A 13,089-nucleotide genomic window follows, 5' to 3' on the forward strand; every position below is an offset into this window, starting at 1 on the left:
TCACTACGGCCTCTTCTTGGCAAAACTTGACCAAAACAGTTTCCTAAGGAAGGCCAGCTTGTTTTAATCATTTACATTTTTCACCGCTATTTGTTCTCACTTTGCATCCAAAGGTCACAACTCAAACCAACTCCCCAGGCAAGCTTTGGAGTAAATATTATTTTTGTCCTTTCTTCTGGAAAGAATTTCACCTTTGTTAGGAAAGTTGAAGTATAAAAAACACATTTCCCTTTGATCCTTTTCAAGATGTTTCACGACACTTTTCATAAACAGAGCTAACTCGATTATAGGAAGTTTCTCATGGGTCCTATTCCTCTGTTGCCTAATTCAGTGTGTTACAGCGATGTGGGCTGTTGCTTTCTTTAGCAGGGGCTGATAAAATACTCTGAGAGGAGGCCCAGAGAGACGTGGGATCAGGGACCTACACAACCTTTGTCTCATGCACCAGAACCACTCTCGCTGCCCCTTGGAGCAGACACTTGCAGAGCCACACGCCGTGCTCTGCAGGCAAAGACAAACAACTTGAAACAGATCCACACAACCGAACATTAGACATTCACATCAGATTATCAGGAAGCCTTCTAATTTGGGAACAGTGATTACGATAGCATCTCTTATTTACACTTTAAATGGAAAAAAAAAAAGCAATTCAATGTTCCTACAGTCATTTACTGATCTGAGCCTTACCCCACCGGCTGTACGCAGTTTCTGCTCCCTAACACCAAGGAAGCGGTGCCAGTTCTACCTGCTCCTCTGGAGCTCTTCGCTAGGAGCCAAGGAAGCCAAATCCCTACAACCCTCACACACCTGAAAAAGAATTGTCCAACACACTTGTACCTGAGCTCCTGAGCTGTTTCTGCTTTCTGCAGAGAGTATTCAACCCAACTAGAATTATTACTGAACCAAACCATGGTGGTTCAAAACCACGTCCCACTTACAATCTAGGTATCCTGCTGTGGGGCCGAGCGTAACGATGACCACCAGAGACATAAGGCCAACAGCTGGGACTGCAACAACTCCAGCCGCCGTGTTTTAATCCACTCGTCTGTCAGAGGCTGGGCTCATGCTGCAAAGGAATATCCTTAATTTGAAAGCCCCTGGGGGGAAAACAGCACTGCATGCACAATGATTGTCTCCAACACGATATCTATTTCTGCACCCTCTGTCTCCACAATTGTTTTGGTGTTTTGAAACCAGCGAGTGGATGTCAGGTGTACACCGGCAGCGTGTACAAACAAATGTCAGAACTACTGGTTTTCAGTGTTTTACAGGCTGATTTTACTCCTCATTCAGCATATGGAGTGTTCTCACAACTTTTCTGTACCTGCTGGAAGTCCCAAAATGAGAACTGCTGAACTTAGGCACGCTGACCTGACATCCAGGGGCAAACCCATGAAGCCCCACGCTCTTTAAAGACCAGAACATCAGCCAAGTCTCTAAAAGAGACCTCTCAGAAAAGCTACAGCACCCTGTTACCAAGATGAAACAAAGTTACTGAAAGGGGGCTTTTTGTGCCCATAAACCTCAACCACATCTAACCTAAGCAGCTCATCTTGGCTATCAAAACCGGCTGTCTGGACTACACACTGCCTGTCAGGCTGGATTTGCAGTCGGTGCCAGTCCGCTGAGGTCTAAATTGCAGCAGTAGGAGACTAATCTTGGGTGCCAAAGGGGACTGGCTTTGTTTCTGTAGGTGTTTTTTTTCCAGATGGAGAGCACAGCAACCCTTGAAGTGCTTCACCTCCACGGAGGTCACTCCCCATGGCAGCAACTCGCAGCACAAACCCCAGGAAACCCGCGCTGGCCCTGCGAGACGATGGCCAGCACTGCCCCCGGCCACGCCAGGGGCTGAGGAAGGTCACGCTGCCTGACCACAAGGAGGCTTAGCATTAGTTTAATAATAAATGGCTTGTTTTCCTTTCCCCACATGCAAAATCAAAACAAAAGCCCTCTCACAGATGAGCTATTACCCACTCCCATCGGGAAACAAAAGCCCCATCTCGTCACAGCTACATAAATAAAAGAAAGCCAGAGAGGGGCTGGGAGACGCACCAAGAGACTCTACAACCTGTAGTAAAACTGCCGACAGGCACCGCTTTCTGACAGAACAGCTGTGTACAGCATTATGGTAATTAAAATTAAAGGCTCATCCACTTAACACACAGGCAATTCCCTGAACCTCACTGACAAAGCGAAGGAACCATTTCCTTGGGAGGCACAATCACACACAACTTGAACAAGTTGCCTGCTTCTAGCAAAGGCCGCAGCACAAAGGAGATAGAAAGCACTTGAGAAACAGCCGGGGCTATTTTAAGTAAAACAAAGCACTATCAACTATAAAACACACAAAGGAAGCGGTAGGATAGATTACGTCAGCCCTCGCCTCAATTCATAAATCCTGACCGCAAAACAAGACAAAATCTCAACTGCCTTTCTCTGGAAACCTGCTCAGGGAGAATACACACGGTTTAAGTCCTAAAATACGCTATTGACCACCGCTCGCTGATGCATCACTTTCAAACAGCCACAGGGGGGGAAAAATGGTGTAATCCTAGTCCATTCTATCCTGCAGCCAGATCAAATAGCACTTGGAGAAGTGCCTGCCAAGCACCAGCCTGCCAGAGCACAACAAGCGCTCAAGTGCTCCGCACTCAAAACCACCTTTCACTGCTCCCAGAGATCTTTATAAAAATAGTTTAAACACTACTAAATTACCGGGTTGGAAAAACAAATAAAAGCGTTTAAACGCTGCTCCCACACAATTCTCAACTCGCTGTTAAGCATCTAAAATGTCTGTCTTGTGATATTTACTAGGCACTATAAGTACTCAAAAATGCAATCGCCTGTAAGAACAAAAACTGACAAAAATGCAGAGTTGGTTGCGCGTCTGGAACTAATTGCCTGCAGATTAATGGCTTTACATTGGAATAGTGTTCCTCTGTCTGTAGGGCTTTAAATCCTGTTTACTTTCAACTTGGAGTTCCCAGAAGAACCATACTGGTGGAGCACGAATGTTTCAGGCTGCACCACGCCGCCTTTCTCAACTTTCCTCTTTTTCATACCGATTTTGAGCTTCTCCTCACCCAGCGGCGCTTCCAGACATGGAAAGGAGGCTGGGAGGAGGCCGATGGGTCTCCAGAGGAGCCCAAACCCACCGTGGCCTCGAAGCGCCGGTGGAGAAGTCACAGCCTGCGCCTGAGCCCTCGGTGATGGGCAGGCACTCCGTGGGGTGAGCTTCCCGTCCGGATGAGCCAAATGTGATCCTTTATCTTCTTACCGCGCCTGCTCAAAGTTAAAATTAAGCGCAGGATGCCTGTTTAGCCCAGCTGCTTGTATTTAGGGCACAGAAGCCCAGCGTTTGGCACGGAGAGCTGCCCTGTGTCCCAACGCATCCCCACCTCCTCCGGCCAGCCTCACCTACCCACTTGGCGCAACTTTTTCAGGAGCGGGCCAGAAAGACAAGACAACACCCCAAAAACCCAAACCAGCAACAACAAAAGCACCAAACCCCACATGAGAACTGCCAAGAGGGACAGGAGACGAGGAGCTGGCAGCGGGGACGCGAGGCGGGCGCACCCCCTACCCCAAACAGCACCCGGGGCACCGCCGCCCCCACAGCCCCTCACTCACCTCAGCGGCGGGGTCGAGCCGAAGAAGAGGAGGAAGAAGAGGAAGAGGAGGAGGCAGCGAGGAGCAGCCGCAGCTGGCGAACAAAAGGAGGCCCCCTCCCTCCTCGCCGCCCAGCTGCGAGGCCGGGGCGAGGAGCGAGGAGCGGCGCCCCCCTCCCCGGGCTCCCCCCTTTCCTTCCCTCAGCCGCCCCCTCACGGCGCTGCCGCCGCCGCCACAGCCACCGGGCCCGGCCCCCGCTCGGCGGCGGCAGGAGGCGGGCACGGCCCCGGCGAGGCGGAGCGGAGCGGGGGAAAACCCGGCGCGGAGCCCGGCCCCAAACCACCCATGAGGGGGGAAGGAGGAAGCAGGGAGCCGAGGGGAGCGAGGGGATGGGGGTAGAGGGGGCTGAGGGGGGAAATGAGGGGGTGGGGGGGGTCTAGGGGGGAGTTGTGGGGGGTTAGGGGAGGTGTAAGGGGGTCTAGGGGGTGTGAGGGGGGGTAGGAGGGGTCTGAGGGGGTGTAAGGGATTTTTTTGAAGGGGTCTGAGGAGGTGTAGGGGGGTTAAGGGGAGCTTAAGGGGGTCTGGGGGAACCTAAGGGGACAGTTTAAGGGGAATTAGGGGCTACTAGAGGTTGTAGTGGGGGTGTGGAAGGGGCTAGCGGGGCCTAACGGGTTGTAGTGGGGGTCTGGGGGGGGATCTAGGGGGTCTAAGGGGTACAGTGGGGGTGTACGGGGGTGTAGTGGAGGTCTGGGAGGGGGTGAAATGGGGGTAAGGGGGTCCAGAGGGGTCCCCCAAGAAGCAGAGGTGCCTCGCCCAGGCCCCTCTCACACAGGTTTGCAGGAGCCGTGTTCCTGAGGAGCCTGCCTCCCTCCAGCCCTCCCCACTCCCCAGCAGCAAGAGGAATTCGTCTGCTCAGCAAAACCTCTTCCTTTTAATTGTACTTAATCGGCCATATTTTTTTTTATTATTATTTTTTTTTAAATAACGGGTGTTTACCTCTAGCCGCGTGTCTGCCCGCACGACACCAAGGAGCCTTTCGGCTGGTAGCACCAGCTCTGGTTTAGGGCAGAGCCTCGCTATTGCCATCGCAGAGTAAAATGCAAAACAAGCCAGCGATGTGATTTATTACCTGAGGGTAATGAATGAACCAGGGCACGCTGCTGCCCTGCCGAGCGCATCCGCTCCCCAGTCCCGCAGTAGTATTTTAACTTACAGAAAGGGAGAAAGCAAGGTTCACAGAACCACTTAATTTGAGCAACACCCTCAAGTGCTGTCTGCTAAGTGATTTTTTTTTTTTCCTGATGCTGTTTGTTATTTGTAGCTGTGTTTCCCCTCCCTTTATCCATAGGCATGCCTCGCGTTTTGTACAAGGAGTCCTTCAGGAGACAAAGGTCCAGCTTCAAAATTATGCTGTACTTTCTGGAAATTGCTACCTGAAACCACTAACACAGCTGAAGCACGAGTAGCTGATTAATTCTAATGCCCTTGCCACCTTGCAAGACTGCTATGATCGATACAAATTGAAAATGGTGTGCAGCACGAGCTTCGCTCCCGCAATATCCATTGTACAACAGCTTCTCAGCTGGAGCCTGGGCTGGAAAGGCAAGCGGCTTCAAAATAAGCCTCATAACCAAGTAGCTGTGTGATAGCTCCAAACCTGCCAGAGCTGAAATTCAATCCTCAAGTCAGCACAAAGCAACCACTGCATTTATCCTCACTTCAATTTTCTAATCAAATATGGCCTGACATCTGGCAAGCCATGGAAAGGAACTTACTGCTCCAGTGTGCATTTGAGGAAGTATTTACTTCCAATGACTTCCAAGAGCTTTCCAGCAGTAAGTTCATTCAGGCCAAGTTCCATGTATTTAAAAAAAAAAAAAAAATACTGTTTGATGGGATTTGTTCAAAAATACGTTATCACTTTAGGACAGAGTTCCCTGCCACTTCGAACTGCTAATCCTACAAGTCAGTGTATTTTGGAAAAGTACACTCAAATTAAAAAAATATGAAACTGTAGATTTTCTTTTTATATCCCATTACAATTAAAGTTGTTCAACAGTGCAAAGTGCAATAACATCCAGCAACCTGAGCACAGCAGGACTGGATTCAAGCCTCAGACACTGCCTCGCAAAGCCAGGGCAAACCAACGTCAGGGTTTGGCAATGTGGTAGATGGCAGTGCAACCATCTGAGGTCCCACCTGGTTTGTACAGCACATCTGAGATCCTTGAATGAACACAACAGCTCCAGCATTCAATCACTGACATCAGAAGCAACTCAATGTTCGCTAATTGGCTTTCCTGCGAGATATGTAGATCTGCCCCCGTTTCACAGAGCAAAATTCAAAAAAAACCCATGCACTGAGCACAGCCTCCAGCTCCATTTGGCAATGGAGACTTTTCATCTTTCCTTTTGAAAGTGGATTATAAAAGATGAAACTCTTTTCTTGGTCATTAAATACACCTTTGCTAGTCACTGCATTATAAACTCACAAAAGCATTTCTTTTATCATCAGTGCTAATAGCACACGTCTGAGAAAGGGACGAGCCCCGAGTTAGGCGCACACACAACCCATCCCAACCATTCACACAAAAACCATCCCAGCTGGTCACACAAAGACCTAGAGCGGGCTCAATCAGAGCTTCACCCAAAGGCAGCTTTGGGATGAATGCTAGCAGCACGTCACGCTCGGCGTGTGCTGGTTATTTGGGCACACACTGAGCATGGCAGCTCCAGCCCACATTTCTCACTGCCACGGTGAGCACATAAGAGGAGACGAGGGATGTACAACCGGAGGAGCTCCGTATGCCACGGGCCTCGATGCATGGCCCAGAACTTGCCATCAAGTCCATTACGAGCATTAGTTACACAGGGCACCTGGAAGTGAGGATAATCAACAATAGAAGCTGAAAATATGGAAAAGAATAAGGTTTTGACTTGCTGTCAGTAATTCTTGACACTGCTTAGAAGCACGTACACACACACCCACCCACACACACCTCTCCTTATGCCACGAGCTGGGAAGCACCCGTTAACTTGCCGTTTGCTGTTTCAGTGCTTCCCGTGAATAATCTAACGCTTTGTATGCTGTACCTACGCACGTCAGCTTAAGAAAGATTGAGCACTGAGAAGTGACAGCGCATCCTCAAAGGGCTGCAGAGTGTGCTGCTTTCTAGACATGCCACCCGCAGCGCCATCGCTCATAGCTGCTCACGGGTTCCACCAAATCTGAGGACTGTTACATGCAGATGCACTAAGCTGAAGACCAGCACGCCGATATAACTCCCTCCAAGCCACGGGATCTACCCACCAGCAGCATTCTCTGCTCCTTCCAACAGGATCAGCCATTAAGCACACATAAATATTTCAGCCACGAGACAAACTGCTCTGAAGGAGCAGACCGAGGTCTACCAGATCTGTATACACTGGAAACACAGACTAACTGTAAACAGACTTAATGAGATTAGGCAGATTAAGCAGGTCATTTATTTCTTATTTTTAAGACAACCAAGACAAAGAGGTCCCACAAACACTTGAGAGCAGCTCACCGGAGTCACCACCCGGTTAACTTCTGCCAAAGCAGACTCAAGCACGCTGCCCGCCTTGCACAAACCGTAGCCAAGAAGTAAAATGCCTGAAATTCACTTTTAAGAACACATGGAGACGCGATTATGACAAGTGCTTTCTAAAAGCTAATATAGCATTGCCTGCCTAAGCTGGGAAGTGTAACACATTAAACCCCTGCTAAGCTGAACCTATTTTTAAAAGGGGATTTAACACTGTTCTCATGGAAATCAGGCTCTCCCTTCGGATTTGGCAATGGGGTGGGGAGGAGAGGAAGCGAACAGGTTCAAGGAGAACCAGCTAACAGCTTCATAGTGTCACAGCTCCGCTTTGATTTCTGTCACTAATTCCAGTCCTCATCAAAAGTTTCCAGACTGTCCCTGACAGTGCGTGTATTCCCAGCCAAGACAGGGATGGCATCTCATGGAAATAAGGAGCCCGAAGCAGACAATTTAAGCGTGAAAACTCCCGAGGCCTGTGAGCACACCTCAACACCCCTCAGGAAACATCGATCGAGTCCTAAGCACTTTCGTGCCCCAGTTCTGATTCAGCTACAGCTCACTCCGCAATTCGATGGGGGTGCTTTTCCACACTCCCCAAAAGCCATCCCTAAGAGGAAATTCAGTGTAACATTGCTATTGCTTCAACATAATCAAAAGGGCATTTCATTCTGTAATCCAAGCCTAAGGAGAATGTAAACTCAGCCGAGTTAAACACAATTAGAGTCTTGCCCACTTCCTCTCCCACAAGTTTACATATTCAGCATGCAATAGTCCTAACAAACCAGAAGATGAAGAATTATTGTAATTTGCTGTGTAACTGCTGAAATTTGGATCAATCTTTTTTTGCCTCTTCTAAAGCCCCCAGATGGAATCTGTACTCTTTATGGGCCATGGAACTTCAGAGTGTTCAGGTTTTTTTTGTAGGCTTCGGTTCAAGCCTGTAGGTTTGCAGCATCTAACCTGGATCCCACTGAAGCAAACCACCTCTCTATCACGTGTTTTATGGCTCAACAACTAGGATTTCTTTTCTGTACTTACGTGGCATTCAGATTCATGTTTCAGATGACCTCAAGTCACATCTCAAGGCCTTAAAAGTCAGTATCTCAAAATCCAACCCCAACTCAAGGCTCTGGATGAGGCTCCCCCAAGCGCAGTCTGAGGAACCCCAACGCCTCCAACCACCCCAACGCCCGGCCCCCAGAATTCCAGTACTGCCCTTGCTGCAACTGTCACCAACAACCACATCACCACCCCCTTCTGCACCCTGGACAGGGTGCCCAGAATCAGGTGACACCTTTGGGCCACATTCCTGATGCCAAGAGCAAAGCACAAACGCAGACAAAATCCTCTGAAGAGCAAGAAATAAATTAGCCCTCAAAATCTGTGCACTGGCAGTACTTCCTGCGTGTTATTAGGCAAAAATCACAAGTCGCCTCGGGTTCTTTCTCAGCACATCCAGAATCTGTGAGGCAGCCAAAAAATTACTGTTGGTACAGTCAGTGCATCACCTCAGCTGCAGAATTGTGATAGAGACTTCAAGGACATACAGAAAGTCCTGCACAACTCCATTCTACACGCCTGAAAAAAATCTGCTGGGTTATTTTTATACACCATCTTGGATGCACGCAGCATTTCTGTCACAGTAGGGAAGAGAGAAAACAAAAGTTGCTCCCCCAGGGAGCTGTGAAGACTGCTAAAGCAATTTCACATGCTGGAAATCTCAGGATTTTACAGAAAGGCCTAGCTGAAGAAGTGTTGAGGAAAAAAAAAAAAGAAAAAATAAACAGTTGTTGTGGAGCCCACTAGGAGCTCTTTGCAATCTCAAGTCTCCACACAATTAAGTGAGTGTTCACAACAGTGTCAGCCCATGCCCTCCTCCCTGTTCTCCCCTTTCAAATGCTGAGGACTCAGTTCACCAGCTACATCAACGCTGGAAGCCAGACAGCAGGTGGAGAGCAGATCCTTCCCTCGGCTCAGCACTGCTGGGTCCAAACCTGGAGCACTGGGTCTGGTTCAGGACCATCAGAGAGTGATGGGGGGCTGCTGAGCCTGAAGAGATGGCTCAGGGCAGTGTTGTCAGTGCCTATAAATACCTGAAGGGAAGGTGTAAAGAGGCAACGGGCACAGGCTGGAGCACAGGAGGCTCCCCCCAAACACTGCTTCACTGTACCGGCCCCCAGAGGGGCTGTGGAGTCTCATCCCTCCTGATTCCGTGGCTTCCATGTGCCTAACGAAGAGAGAGAATGAAGACAAGGACAAGACAGAGGAGGGGGACAGCAACTCTTTACAGTTGAAGCTGATCTCAAGGATGGTGCTCCAAAGGAGCTGCACCTCCAGGAGGAAATCCGGCCAGGACAGCATGCTTGCTTTGGGAAGAGCCAAGTGAAAAATGAAAAAAGGTCATGTGGATGAACGAGCTGAGGAACCCCGCGACTTGGCAGGATGTTTACAATAAAAGCTTTTATGTACTTAGATAAGTATGTAAGTACAAAATGTAATAAATTCAGCTGGGATACTGCGACCACGCTACTAAGGAGCGAGCAGTGAGGCAAGTAACTTGAGACCCGGCTATGGCTTACACGTCAGGAAATCGAAACAAACCAGGCAAGGCAGAAAGCTAAGCAGAAAAGGAGCACGTCTGCTAATCACTGAAATCATTTTCTTCCAATATTTTTCCTCTGCTTTGTTTTCTCTTATTCTTTATAACCAAAAATTCATCCTTTTTTTTTTTTTTTGCTGGGGGAGATGAGGGAAGCAGAAGATCCCTGTCCTGAAAAACTCAGGATTACAGACTAGTAAACTAAACCAAGAATATTAAAGCTAATTCCAATTCCGTCTGCCAGCTTGCAGTACACATACAGCAATACGTCAACCTGTTCAGCAACTTCTTAAATTTGACTACAAGATGATATACAATTTAGTTTAGAGGAGATCTTAAAATTGTGAGAACAAAAGGTATTTGTCAAGAAAGGGCCTTGTGTAAAAGGGAAAATTAACATACATGAGAATATAAGAAATGGATCAACAAAGCAGGAAAACATTTATTCTCAGCTGTACGTAAAACCAAAGAAAATAAACCCTTCAGTAGGTTGAAGAGCTGTTTTTGTACAAAAACCCGTGGTGGGGGCTGTGAGGCTAAAGAAAAGCAGGGAAGGAAGAAGCAAGCAAACATCTTTTTCAACTCTATCAAAGCGGTTGTAAAACAATGGAAGCCTGCCCGTTCTCCCCTCCAGTTTCAACTAAGAGTAACTTTGGGAATGGAAAATTTGATACCTCTATCAACAGCCTGTGGTATGTTTAAGCTATTATAATATAAAGCATGCTTATACTCACAAGCTAAAGGAAATGACTGCCAAATGCTTCCTTTCCAATCTCTCTAGAATAAGACAGATTCTTTACCAAAAGATTTTCTCAACACCCCCAGTACAGCAGACACTGAGCTAACCGACACGTAAAGTTTGCTGTGGATTTATGGTCTTTTATTGAAGTCACAGTGGAGATAGAAAACGTGACTACAGCTCTCAACGTTTTTTGTATAATAATCACTTTCACATTCAAAAGCTTCAGAAAAATTCAATAGGCTTTTTTTTTTCCCCTCTCTAAGTGACAATAACCACAGGATGTGACCGTAGCTATAATAATCTTTCCCTCCAGACGGTCAGATAAGCTCTAAAAACAGGAAGTTTCTACTATAATCTTGAAAATATGTGAGCAGTTTGGAACTGCGTGACTCCAGCTCCATTAGATGGAGAAGAAATGCTTGTTTTCCCAAACCTATGGGAGAAGATACCAAGTAGGGAACCCATCCAAGCACCACACCTCTCCAGAATCCCCCATAACATGGAATGATGCAATTGAATAAAGTAAGTTTGTTCCTCTTCTCATTCCCCCCTTACAAAAGCAAACAAAGACAACTCCTGTCTCATAGGAAGCAATATTAGTTTGGTGGAAAATCGATCCTTTTCCCAACCACACGCTCATCCACTTCCTAAGAGCATTAAAAAAGTATACTGGGGCAAGAAGTGCAACCAGTGTGAGCACGCGTCCGTCTTCTCCACGCGACAGTTTGCTACGCTAGGAAACGAGACCTTTAGTCCCACTGAGCAAGGTCTCCCTCCACTTTGCAAGACTTGATAAAGACCAATTTAAAACCGTACTGCTTAGAGAGCAACATGAGCTGCCTTAGAGCACACAAATTAAATAAGCAGCTTGCCGCACTCAACTCGTTTTGATTTGTTTTTCAAACAGAGCGGGATTAGCTGAAGGAGGAACACCTCTCCCCCAGCAGCCTTCAGCCACCTACACAGAGGCTTCAAGCGAACAAAGCGGCGCAGCAGATTTTTTGATAGCCTTTATCAGCCAATTAACAGCCAAAGGGGCCTTTCAAAATTATTCTCACAATATTTCCCATTCCCATACCGTAGATGAAGAGGTGGCAACGAGTTAAGCACGCTTTACACTAACTCGTTAAACACCCTCCGCTGAAAATAACTGAGCCTGCTGGAAATTTTAATGTAAATCAGTTCTGGGCTACTTGTCAAAACAAGGCACGTTTTCCTACCAGGATTGAACACAAATCACACAAGGGCTTAAAAAAATCCCATTCACATGACTGGGTTCTGCCTTGAACTTCCTTTCAAGCAAAAGCACGCCAGTCTCGGCCCCCCCGGCACCCTTGGGTTTTCCTACGCAGGGCAGCTCCTCCAGAAACACCCACATCAGCCTCATTTCAAGGAAGGCTCTTAAGGCAACACGCTAGCTTTTCCCTGCTGCTGGCCCAGAATTAACAAAGTTTAACAGAAGAGGCATCCCAGGTCTCCTATTTTGGGGTCTCTTCATACCGCATGGAAAGACATCACAGAAGCCAAGACCAAAAGACTTAGAAGATGTAATCCTGAGACTTGGACAAACAAATAATTTCAAGGCAAGTTGGTAAAACAGATCCGAGTGAGAGCTATCTACATAATTTCTTCAAAGTACTTGCAGAAAACTGCAAACATCAAAGCACCCTTCCCTCCCACTCCAAATTGTGTTCCAAAAATGACAGCTTTGATGAAATCAGCTGCGTGCAGATCGCAAATCAAACCCTAGCCGAAACACATGCATATGTACCTATCAAAGGACACTTCCAAAAAACAAACATTCACTTAAGAAAATATTTACACGTTCTACGTTAAATTTACATGAACAGCTAACATTTCTGGACAAAAGGAATGCAGGAGTTTCACTTGATGCGAGGCAGGCTTCCCGTGTAACAATAAATAAGCAGCTTTAAAGCCCCTGCACAGAAACATAAGAAACCTTCAACAAAAAGGGCCCAGAAGTAATCCAGGACTTTTTTTTTTTTTTTAAATCTGCTCATCGCCAGCATGGTCAAGCTGCAGCATGCCACCTAGTGTCAGACTCCTAAAACAAATGCTATTTGAAACCAAACACCAAAAAAGCTGCAAATTCAAGTAAGTCACGAAGACCATGTCCAGACTTGATTTTGCAGTTGTAAATTTGAAGCCTTTAGTTCTCCCCTTGAGTGCTGACAGCAGCCCAACTGCAAGCACAAAGGAAAAACAGCGCATGAATGTAAGCAACATCACTGGAAGTTAAAATATGGGGTTTCCACTCCAGCTAACAACTCAATTCATCCCGACATGAACTAAGAGCAACAAAAAAGCGTACAAAGTGCATGAAAATCCAGAGGAGCACAGGCAGGTCCTCTAACGTATCGCATGTCAAAGGTGTTCTTTCTTAGGCCTCTGAGCTATAATTTCATTCTCTCCTGAACATAACGTCTAGCCTTTGATTAGGGTAGCGATAGGGACTGCTGAATTTTAATGCTAGTGCTTTATCAGTAACTAGATACACGTACACCTCACGAGTTCATTAATAATCCATTAAGGCAACTGGCATTAAAGCTTGGC

At 47.2% G+C, this 13,089-nt stretch overlaps 1 protein-coding gene and 1 long non-coding RNA gene across 5 annotated transcripts in view; one reads left to right on the top strand and one right to left on the bottom strand.

Annotated features, from left to right (window-relative positions):
• Nucleotides 1-13,089, bottom strand: part of RERE (arginine-glutamic acid dipeptide repeats) — a 223,897-nt gene that overhangs the window by 171,285 nt on the left and 39,523 nt on the right. For 3 of the 4 annotated variants that reach the window (XM_084495029.1, XM_084495028.1, XM_084495026.1), the window contains exon 1: nt 3,631-3,767. The exons of the other annotated variant lie outside the window; for it this stretch is intronic. The gene's annotated coding sequence lies outside the window, so the exon portion shown is untranslated. Of the gene's footprint in view, nt 1-3,630; nt 3,768-13,089 lie in introns of those variants that run through there. 4 annotated transcript variants of the gene reach the window in all.
• LOC311422342 lies at nt 4,426-6,047 on the top strand. Its single transcript, XR_014685289.1, has 2 exons — nt 4,426-4,546; nt 4,958-6,047. It is a non-coding gene; the product is annotated as an uncharacterized lncRNA (long non-coding RNA).

Source organism: Aythya ferina (genome assembly GCF_964211825.1).
Source record: "Aythya ferina genome assembly, chromosome: 21".
NCBI classification, from domain to species: Eukaryota; Metazoa; Chordata; class Aves; order Anseriformes; family Anatidae; genus Aythya; species Aythya ferina.